Source organism: Carcharhinus amblyrhynchos, unplaced genomic scaffold, assembly GCF_965287045.1.
Source record: "Carcharhinus amblyrhynchos unplaced genomic scaffold, sCarAmb.v2.hapA scaffold_43, whole genome shotgun sequence".
NCBI lineage: Eukaryota > Metazoa > Chordata > Chondrichthyes > Carcharhiniformes > Carcharhinidae > Carcharhinus > Carcharhinus amblyrhynchos.
Window position 1 is genome coordinate 1,125,201 of NW_027649784.1, and position 10,275 is coordinate 1,135,475.

Genomic DNA, 10,275 nt, shown 5'->3' on the forward strand with positions numbered 1-10,275 from the left:
TAAGGGACAATTTAGCATGGCCAATCCACCTAACCTACACATCTTTGGACACTAAGGGACAATTTAGCATGGCCAGTCCACCTAACCTGCACGCCCATGCAGACATGGGGAGAATGTGCAAATTCCACACAGACAATGACCCAAGCAGGGAATCGAACCCAGGTCCCTGGTGCTGCGAGACAGCAGTGCTAACCACTCTGCTTCTGTGCCACCCATTGATTTTGGATTTTGGAGCAAGGAAGGAGATTAAAGTTTTTAAAGTATATTTATTCGTGTCATGAGTACATTAACACTGCAATGAAGTTACTGTGAAAATCCCCTAGTCGCCACACTCCGGCGCCTGTTTGGGTAACGCTGAGGGAGAATTTAGCACAGCCAATGCACCCTAACCAGCTCGTCTTTCGGCACCTGGAGGAAACCCACGCAGACACAGGGAGAACGTGTAGACTCCACACAGGCAGTGACACAAGCCGAGAATCGAACCCTGGTCCCTGGCGCTGTGAGGCAGCAGTGCTAACCCACTGTACCGCCGTGCTGGTGGATTCAGTTCCGCTCTGTCCTCTCTGAAACTTCGAGAATGGAGTGTAAATTGTTTTTTTAAAAACCCATCTGGGTTCACTAATGTCCTTTCGAGAAGGAAATCTGCTGTCCTTACCCGGTCTGGCCTACACGTGACTCCAGAGCCACAGCCAATGTGGTTGGCTCTGGAATGGCTGAGCAAGCCACTCAGTTCGAGGGCAACTAGGAATGGATGTTCCAGGAAACAATTTAGCCACTATACCATTCCCAGGTTTGTCTTGAACTTACCAATCGCAATATATCCAAAATCCACCAATATGAAAAGAACAAAGAAAACATCTGTGGAAAAAAAGCAAGTGATTAACAAATACATCAAAACTTGGAGACTTGAACTGCACTTTTCAAATTTGCATAACACAGGCATTGTTGGCAGAAGATAGATAGGGTGACACGGTGGCACAGTGGTTAGCACCGCTGCCGCACAGGGACCCGGGTTCGATCCCCAGCTTGGGTCACCATCTGTCTGGAGTTGACACACTCTCCCCCCCCCCGCCATGTCTGCGTGGGTTTCCTCCAGGTGCCCCTGTTTCCTCCCACACTCCAGAGATGTGCAGCTTAGGTGGATTGGCCATGATATATTGCCCCTTACTGTCAGGGGGATTAGCAGGGCAAATGTAAGGGGTTACGGGAATGGGGCCTGGGTGGGATTGTGAGCAGTACAGACCTGATGGGCCAAATGGCCTCCTTTTGCACCGTACGGATTCTATGACCTATAGGATGTAGCCTGCAGCAAGTGATGGGGCAGAGACAAATCAAGAGAGTGTGTGTAGCAAGGTGCTAGTATCACCCTAACTTTGACCCTGTTGTTTGCAGACAGAAAGAACAAGTGCATACATTGCACCTGTTTCAGCTAAAGCAAGTAAGAAATAGCCTTTTGCTGGTTTATGCCTTAACCCCTGACCAGAGACAAGCCAGCAGGTCTTAAATTTCTAACAGTGCCAGGCAGTTAACTGTCAGTCACTGTCAACTGGTGCATTCTCCTTGGCACTTCCTCTCTGAAACAGAGTCCACCAGCAACTAATTAGTGCTGTCTCCCCCTAAATTTGTTGTCTTCACTGACATTGTATTCTTGAGCATGACCTGATGTGTGCAGGATGAAAAGCTTTGACAAAAATTACTTTTTTCCAGCAAAAGTTTAGCTTCGGTTAAAAGATATCCGATTGTTAAGGAAAACAGCTTTGTGAGTGTTTCAAATCTGAAGGACATAACACGGCATGGTGGCAGAACAGTTAGCACTGCTGCCTCACAGGGCCCCAGATTCGATTCCTGGCTCCAGGTCACTGCTTGTGTGGAGTCCACACGTTCTCTGCGTGTCGTTGAGGATTTCCTCCAGGTGCTCCAGTTTCCTCCCACACCCAAAGATATGTAGATTTGGTGGATTGGCCATGCTAAATTGTTGCTTAGTGTCTAGAGATGTGTAGGTTAGGTGGATTGACCATGCTAAATTGTCCCTTAGTGTCCAAAGATGTGCAGGTTAGGTGGATTGGCCGTGTTAAATTGTCCCTTAGTGTCCAAAGATGTGCAGGTTAGGTGGATTGGCCATGCTAAATTGCCCCTTAGTGTCCAAAGATGTGTAGGTTAGGTGGATTGGCCATGCTAAATTGTCCCTTAGTGTCCAAAGATACACAGGTTAGGTTGATTGGCCATGTTAAATTGTCCCTTAGTGTCCAAAGATACACAGGTTAGGTAGATTGGCCAGGGTAAATTGCCCCTTACTGTCTAAAGATGTGCAGGCTAGGTGGATTGGACACGTTAAATTGCCCCTTCATGACAGGGGACCAGCTAAGGTTAATGCATGGGGTTATGGGGATAGAGCCTGAGTGGGATTGTGATCAGTGCAGACTTGATGGCCCGAATGGCCTCCGTCTGCACTATGATTCTATGAAGTCAGAAAGTGAGAAAGAGAAAGCTGGGGTTTCATAGCCGGCTGTAAATCCCACCACCCTATTCTTAACTGCTGACCTAGGCTCCAGGAGCCAGGACAACCCCAGGTCAGTAGCAAGTCCATTAGTCTCCAAGATTGTATTAGTTGTGGCATTAAAATCCTGGGTAGTAAAGTCAGTTAAGGCTTCTACACAGGTTTAGAAGTTGAATAAATGTGTTTGGGTGAAAATTAGTTTTTTATTCTATTCGCTCTTGCTGTCTAGGTCAGCATTTATTGCCCACCCCAAATTGCCCCTTGAAGTGAGTGGCCATGGGGCCTGGAGTCACGTGTAGGCCAGACTGGGTAAGGATAGCAGATTTCCTTCCCAAAAGAGGACATTGGTGAACCAGATGGGTTTTTATTGCAATTGATGAGGGTTTCATGATCATCCAGGCTTTTATTAAATTCAAAGTTCACTATCTATATTAGTGGGATTCAAACCCAAATCCCCAGCATTGCTCTGGATGTCTGGATTACTAGTCCAGTGACAATATCACTGTGCCACTGCCTCTCCAGAAAGGTCCCCCTCAATGGGAAAGGCAGTTGAGGTTCAGAGAAGGTGAAAAACTGCAAAACTTGAGACTGAACTGGAGATATGAGAGATCTCAAGTGTCAAGAACCAGATCAGAAACTCCACAATACATTACAAAGTTAGCCTAAATCCCAACTTTTCCTCTTAGCATCAGATGAACATAAAATTTTTCACCCTAATTCAATTAACCCACTAGGAATCTTTTACCAAAACAACTTTATTTAAGAAAATATTTGGAACATAACAAAAAGAATTAGCATAACTTTTACCAATTGAAATACTTAAACATGACAAAGTATAATTCTTATTAGCTATCCATCTTTATAGTTCCAATTTAAGCAATATCCCCATAGACAATATATCCTTCTTCAGGATGAATTAGCACCAAAAATAGTTATGCCAGATTTCCAAACTTTAACCCCTCTGGACAGATACAGAGACACCTTGCCTTCTGACCCTCATACAGCATTTCCCAGAAAAAGATCTGTACGTATTGGGATATAGTGAAGTAGCCAAATTGCATTTGCCCCACTTTATGTGGACATGACATACCATATTGATGGGTAAATGTTGATGGCTAGAAATGCAACTAGTTCTGGGGCATTGCAGTTGGGCTATTGCCCATGCCCCTAGCCTTTGCTACATCTAATTGGAGCATTTGGGATGATTAAAGGATTTGAACAGGGGAGGGGGTTGGGGAAGTGGGGGTGTAATGGAGATATTTACTCAGGATGGACCAGCTGGAGATTTGCCCAAGAACCCGCAGCCTCCCTGTTAGTGGTGTTGGTGACTCCATGCTCTATAATTCTGAACAGCTATCCACCTCTATAGGTCCAATTTAAGCAATATCCCCAGAGACCCATATCCCTCCTCGGAACTAATTCGCATCAAAAATCTTGATGCTCTTGTGGACACTGGATTTCAATTCTTTAACCCCTCTGGCCAGATACAACTGTACCACTACCCCCTGGCCGAGGCCAAGAAGCTTGGCCAATGGGAGAGCTGGGAGAAGTGAACCCACCGAGGGAGGCGACTTCTGAGCATGCGGGCACGATGGTCACATTCATTGGACATGGTGGCCCCATCCATCGGGCAAATGTCCATCGGAGTTGGTTCCTCAGGGGCCGGTCGTGCGAGGATTCCCATTGCTCCAATGGTCCCCACCATTTCAGCTCCCAGGAGCTTACGCTGGCTCCGCCATTGATCAAATAATAGATGAAGGCACTTGATGCCATATCTTCGCACTGCGTACAGTGGACATCTGGAGATCTCCTGCACTCCAGAAAGCTCCGCTGAGGTTGTAAGACAGTTGGATGCTTGAGATCGTTTTGCAATGCAGGTGATGGATGAACTTGAGGGGCGGGATGTGGCTGGATGGCCTCCCTAGCTGTTACAGAGCGAAGCATCTAAAACTTCCACTCAAGCTAACCTGAGCTGCTATGGGCTTTATTTAAAAAGAAATACTTTTCCAGGCTAAAGAAAGAGTTCCATTGAATACCTGGGTGCTATCCTTTTACCTTGTTGAGGATGTGAGCCAAAGAAATATCGCCGGAATCTCTGATTACCAAGACGGTTTTACAAAATTGGAGTTAAACTTTAGCTTTACTTACTTGTCAATTGGTTCCCCGTAGTCATAAGTAACCATTGTCCACTCTTGACCAGATAGAAAACGCCACACTTCAGAATGTCCCTTTTTCATCAATGAAAGATTTCCTTTAACCTCATCACCCCGGCAACTGCAATTTAATTGTCCCTGATTGGTCACTGCACAGAGTCATTCACTAGGTAACGAAATTGGCAAGACTCAAGTTCTGACACTCTGCGGATTTGACAGATTAGTGTGGGATTATAGTTACACAGATTAGTGTGGGGCTATATTTACACAGATTAGTGTGGGGTTATATTTACACAGATTAGTGTGGGGTTATAGTTACACAGATTAGTGTGGGGCTATATTTACACAGATTAGTGTGGGGTTATATTTACACAGATTAGTGTGGGGTTATAGTTACACAGACTAGTGTGGGGTTATAGTTACACAGATTAGTGTGGGGCTATATTTACACAGATTAGTGTGGGGTTATATTTACACAGATTAGTGTGGGGTTATAGTTACACAGACTAGTGTGGGGTTATAGTTACACAGATTAGTGTGGGGCTATATTTACACAGATTAGTGTGGGGTTATATTTACACAGATTAGTGTGGGGTTATAGTTACACAGATTAGTGTGGGGCTATATTTACACAGATTAGTGTGGGGCTATATTTACACAGATTAGTGTGGGGTTATATTTACACAGATTAGTGTGGGGTTATAGTTACACAGATTAGTGTGGGGTTATAGTTACACAGATTAGTGTGGGGTTATATTTACACAGATTAGTGTGGGGTTATAGTTACACAGATTAGTGTGGGGTTATAGTTACACAGATTAGTGTGGGGTTATATTTACACAGATTAGTGTGGGGTTATAGTTACACAGATTAGTGTGGGGCTATATTTACACAGATTAGTGTGGGGCTATATTTACACAGATTAGTGTGGGGTTATATTTACACAGATTAGTGTGGGGTTATAGTTACACAGATTAGTGTGGGGTTATAGTTACACAGATTAGTGTGGGGTTATATTTACACAGATTAGTGTGGGGTTATAGTTACACAGATTAGTGTGGGGTTATATTTACACAGATTAGTGTGGGGTTATAGTTACACAGATTAGTGTGGGGTTATATTTACACAGATTAGTGTGGGGTTATAGTTACACAGATTAGTGTGGGGTTATAGTTACACAGATTAGTGTGGGGTTATATTTACACAGATTAGTGTGGGGTTATAGTTACACAGATTAGTGTGGGGTTATATTTACACAGATTAGTGTGGGATTATAGTTACACAGATTAGTGTGGGGTTATAGTTACGCAGTATAGTGTGGGATTATAGTTACACAGATTAGTGTGGGGCTATATTTACACAGATTAGTGTGGGGTTATATTTACACAGATTAGTGTGGGGTTATAGTTACACAGATTAGTGTGGGGTTATATTTACACAGATTAGTGTGGGGTTATATTTACACAGATTAGTGTGGGGTTATAGTTACACAGATTAGTGTGCAGTTATAGTTACACAGATTAGTGTGGGGCTATATTTACACAGATTAGTGTGGGGCTATATTTACACAGATTAGTGTGGGGTTATATTTACACAGATTAGTGTGGGGCTATATTTACACAGATTAGTGTGGGGTTATATTTACACAGATTAGTGTGGGGTTATAGTTACACAGATTAGTGTGGGGTTATATTTACACAGATTAGTGTGGGGTTATAGTTACACAGATTAGTGTGGGGTTATAGTTACACAGATTAGTGTGGGATTATAGTTACACAGATTAGTGTGGTGTTATAGTTACACAGATTAGTGTGGTGTTATAGTTACACACATTAGTGTGGGATTATAGTTACACAGATTAGTGTGGGGTTATAGTTACACAGATTAGTGTGGGGTTATAGTTACACAGATTAGTGTGGGGTTATAGTTACACAGATTAGTGTGGGGTTATAGTTACACAGATTAGTGTGGGGTTATAGTTACACAGATTAGTGTGGGGTTATAGTTACACAGATTAGTGTGGGGTTATAGTTACACAGTATAGTGTGGGATTATAGTTACACAGATTAGTGTGGGGTTATAGTTACACAGTATAGTGTGGGATTATAGTTACACACATTAGTGTGGGATTATAGTTACACAGATTAGTGTGGGGCTATATTTACACAGATTAGTGTGGGGCTATATTTACACAGATTAGTGTGGGGTTATATTTACACAGATTAGTGTGGGGCTATATTTACACAGATTAGTGTGGGGTTATATTTACACAGATTAGTGTGGGGTTATAGTTACACAGATTAGTGTGGGGTTATATTTACACAGATTAGTGTGGGGTTATATTTACACAGATTAGTGTGGGGTTATAGTTACACAGATTAGTGTGGGGTTATAGTTACACAGATTAGTGTGGGATTATAGTTACACAGATTAGTGTGGTGTTATAGTTACACAGATTAGTGTGGTGTTATAGTTACACACATTAGTGTGGGATTATAGTTACACAGATTAGTGTGGGGTTATAGTTACACAGATTAGTGTGGGGTTATAGTTACACAGATTAGTGTGGGGTTATAGTTACACAGATTAGTGTGGGGTTATAGTTACACAGATTAGTGTGGGGTTATAGTTACACAGATTAGTGTGGGGTTATAGTTACACAGATTAGTGTGGGGTTATAGTTACACAGTATAGTGTGGGATTATAGTTACACAGATTAGTGTGGGGTTATAGTTACACAGTATAGTGTGGGATTATAGTTACACACATTAGTGTGGGATTATAGTTACACAGATTAGTGTGGGGTTATAGTTACACAGATTAGTGTGGGGTTATAGTTACACAGATTAGTGTGGGGTTATAGTTACACAGATTAGTGTGGGGTTATAGTTACACAGATTAGTGTGGGGTTATAGTTACACAGTATAGTGTGGGATTATAGTTACACAGATTAGTGTGGGGTTATAGTTACACAGTATAGTGTGGGATTATAGTTACACAGATTAGTGTGGGATTATAGTTACACAGATTAGTGTGGGGTTATAGTTACACAGATTAGTGTGGGATTATAGTTACACAGATTAGTGTGGGATTATAGTTACACAGATTAGTGTGGGGTTATAGTTACACAGATTGGTGTCGGGTTATATTTACACATTAGTGTGGGATTATAGTTACACAGATTAGTGTGGGGTTATAGTTACACAGATTAGTGTGGGATTATAGTTACACCGATTAGTGTGGGATTATAGTTACACAGATTAGTGTGGGGTTATAGTTACACAGTATAGTGTGGGATTATAGTTACACAGATTAGTGTGGGATTATAGTTACACAGATTAGTGTGGGGTTATAGTTACACAGTGTAGACTTGACTAATTGTAAAGACTCGCATTCTAATCAGTATTCTGTAAAGTGAGTGTGTACCTTGATGTGCATTGTTTGTGATCAGAACTCCTACTCACCTGACAAAGGGGCAAACCCCGAAAGCTCGTGGCTTTTACTACCAAATAAACCTGTTGGACTTTAATCTGGTGCTGTGAGACTTCTTCCTGTGTTTATCCCAGTCCAACGCTGGCACCTCCACATCATGGGTTTCCTCCCACAGAACAAAGATGTGCGGATTAGGTTGATTGGCCATGCTAAATTGCCCCTTCGTTTCAGGGGGATTAGCAGTGTAAATACATGGGGATAGGGGCTGAGTGGGATTGTGGTCGGTGCAGACTCGATGGGCCAAATGGCCTCCTTCTGCACTGTAGGAACCTATGATTCTGTAGCCAAATGCGCAGACAACACGAGAACAGGTAAGTTGCAATGAAGAAGTTTATAAATGGATATGGATAGGTTCGGTGAGTGGGCCAAAGTGTGGCAAGTGGAATTTAATGTGGATGAGTGTGAAGTTATCCATTTTGGTTGGGGGAATAAGATGATGACTCATTATCTAAACGGATAGAGATTTTGGGGTGATTTGGTGCAGAGGGATCTGGGTGTCCTTGCATATGAGTTGCAGAAAACTGGTGTGCAGGTACAGCGGGTTATAAGGAGAGCAAATGGAATCTTGGCATTCATAGCGAAAGGATTATAAAGGAGGGTAAAAGTAAGGAAGTGTTGCTGCAACTATACCAGGTATTGGTGAGGCCGCACCTGGAGTACCGCGCAGAGTTTGGGTCCCCTTATTTGAGGAAAGATGTAGTGGCAATGGAGGCAGTTCAGAGGAGGTTCACGAGATTGATTCCAGAGATGAGGGGTTTGTCGTGTGAAGAGAGATTGAACAGTTTAGACCTATACTCTCTGGAATTTAGAAGAATGAGGAAAGATCAGATTGAGATACTTCAGAGCGCAAAAGATATTGACAAAGTAGACATGGAGAGCATGTTTCCTCTTGTAAGCAATATAAAACAAGTGGTCATAGTTTTAGGATAAAGGGAGGCAGATTAAAACAGAACTAAGCCCACCAATGCCTCTACTTTCTCAGAAGGCTAAGGAAATTTGGCATGTCAGCTACGACTCTCACCAACTTTTACAGATGCACCATAGAAAGCATTCTTTCTGGTTGTATCACAGCTTGGTATGGGATCCTGCTCTGCCCAAGACCGCAAGGAACTACAAAAGGTCAAGAATGTAGCCCAATCCATCACACAAACCAGCCTCCCATCCACTGACTCTGTCTACACTTCCCGCTGCCTCGGGAAAAGCAGCCGGCATAATCAAGGACCCCCACACCCCGGACATTCTCTCTTCCACCTTCTTCCGTCAGGAAAAAGATACAAAAGTCTAAGGTCACATACCAACCAACTCAAGAACAGCTTCTTCCCTGCTGCTGTCAGACTTTTGAACAGACCTACTTTATAATTAAGTTGATCTTTCTCTACACCCTCGCTCTAACTGTAACACTACATTCTGCACTCTTCCGTTTCCTTCTCTATGAACGGCATACTTTTATATAGCATGGAACAAACAATACTTTTCACAGTATCCCAATACATGTGACAATAATAAATCAAATCAAATCCTTCTCCCCTATGTACTCTATGAACGGTATGCTTTGTCTGTATAGCGCGCAAGAAACAATACTTTTCACTGTGTCCCAATACATGTGACAATAATAAATCAAAGCAAGTCCTTCTCCCCTATGTACTCTATGAACGGTATGCTTTGTCTGTATAGCGCGCAAGAAACAATACTTTTCACTGTATCCCAATACATGTGACAATAATAAATCAAATCAAAATCAAAGAACGTAAGAACTAGGAGCAGGAGTCGGCCATCTGGCCCCTCGAGCCTGCTCCGCCATTCAATAAGATCATGGCTGATCTTTTCGTGGACTCAGCTCCACTTACCCACCCGCTCACCATAACCCTTAATTCCTTTACTGTCCAAAAATCTATCTATCCTTGCCTTAAAAACATTCAATGAGGTAACCTCACTGGGCAGGGAATTCCACAGATTCACAACCCTTTGTGGGAAGAAGTTCCTCCTCAACTCAGTCCTAAATCTGCTTCCCCTTGTATTGAGGCCATGCCCCCTGGTTCTAGTTTCACCCACCAGTGAGTCTGTGGGATTCATGACATCAGAATGCAGCAGACATCGCGACTTTGACTAAATTTAAGAAGGAGATAGACAGAT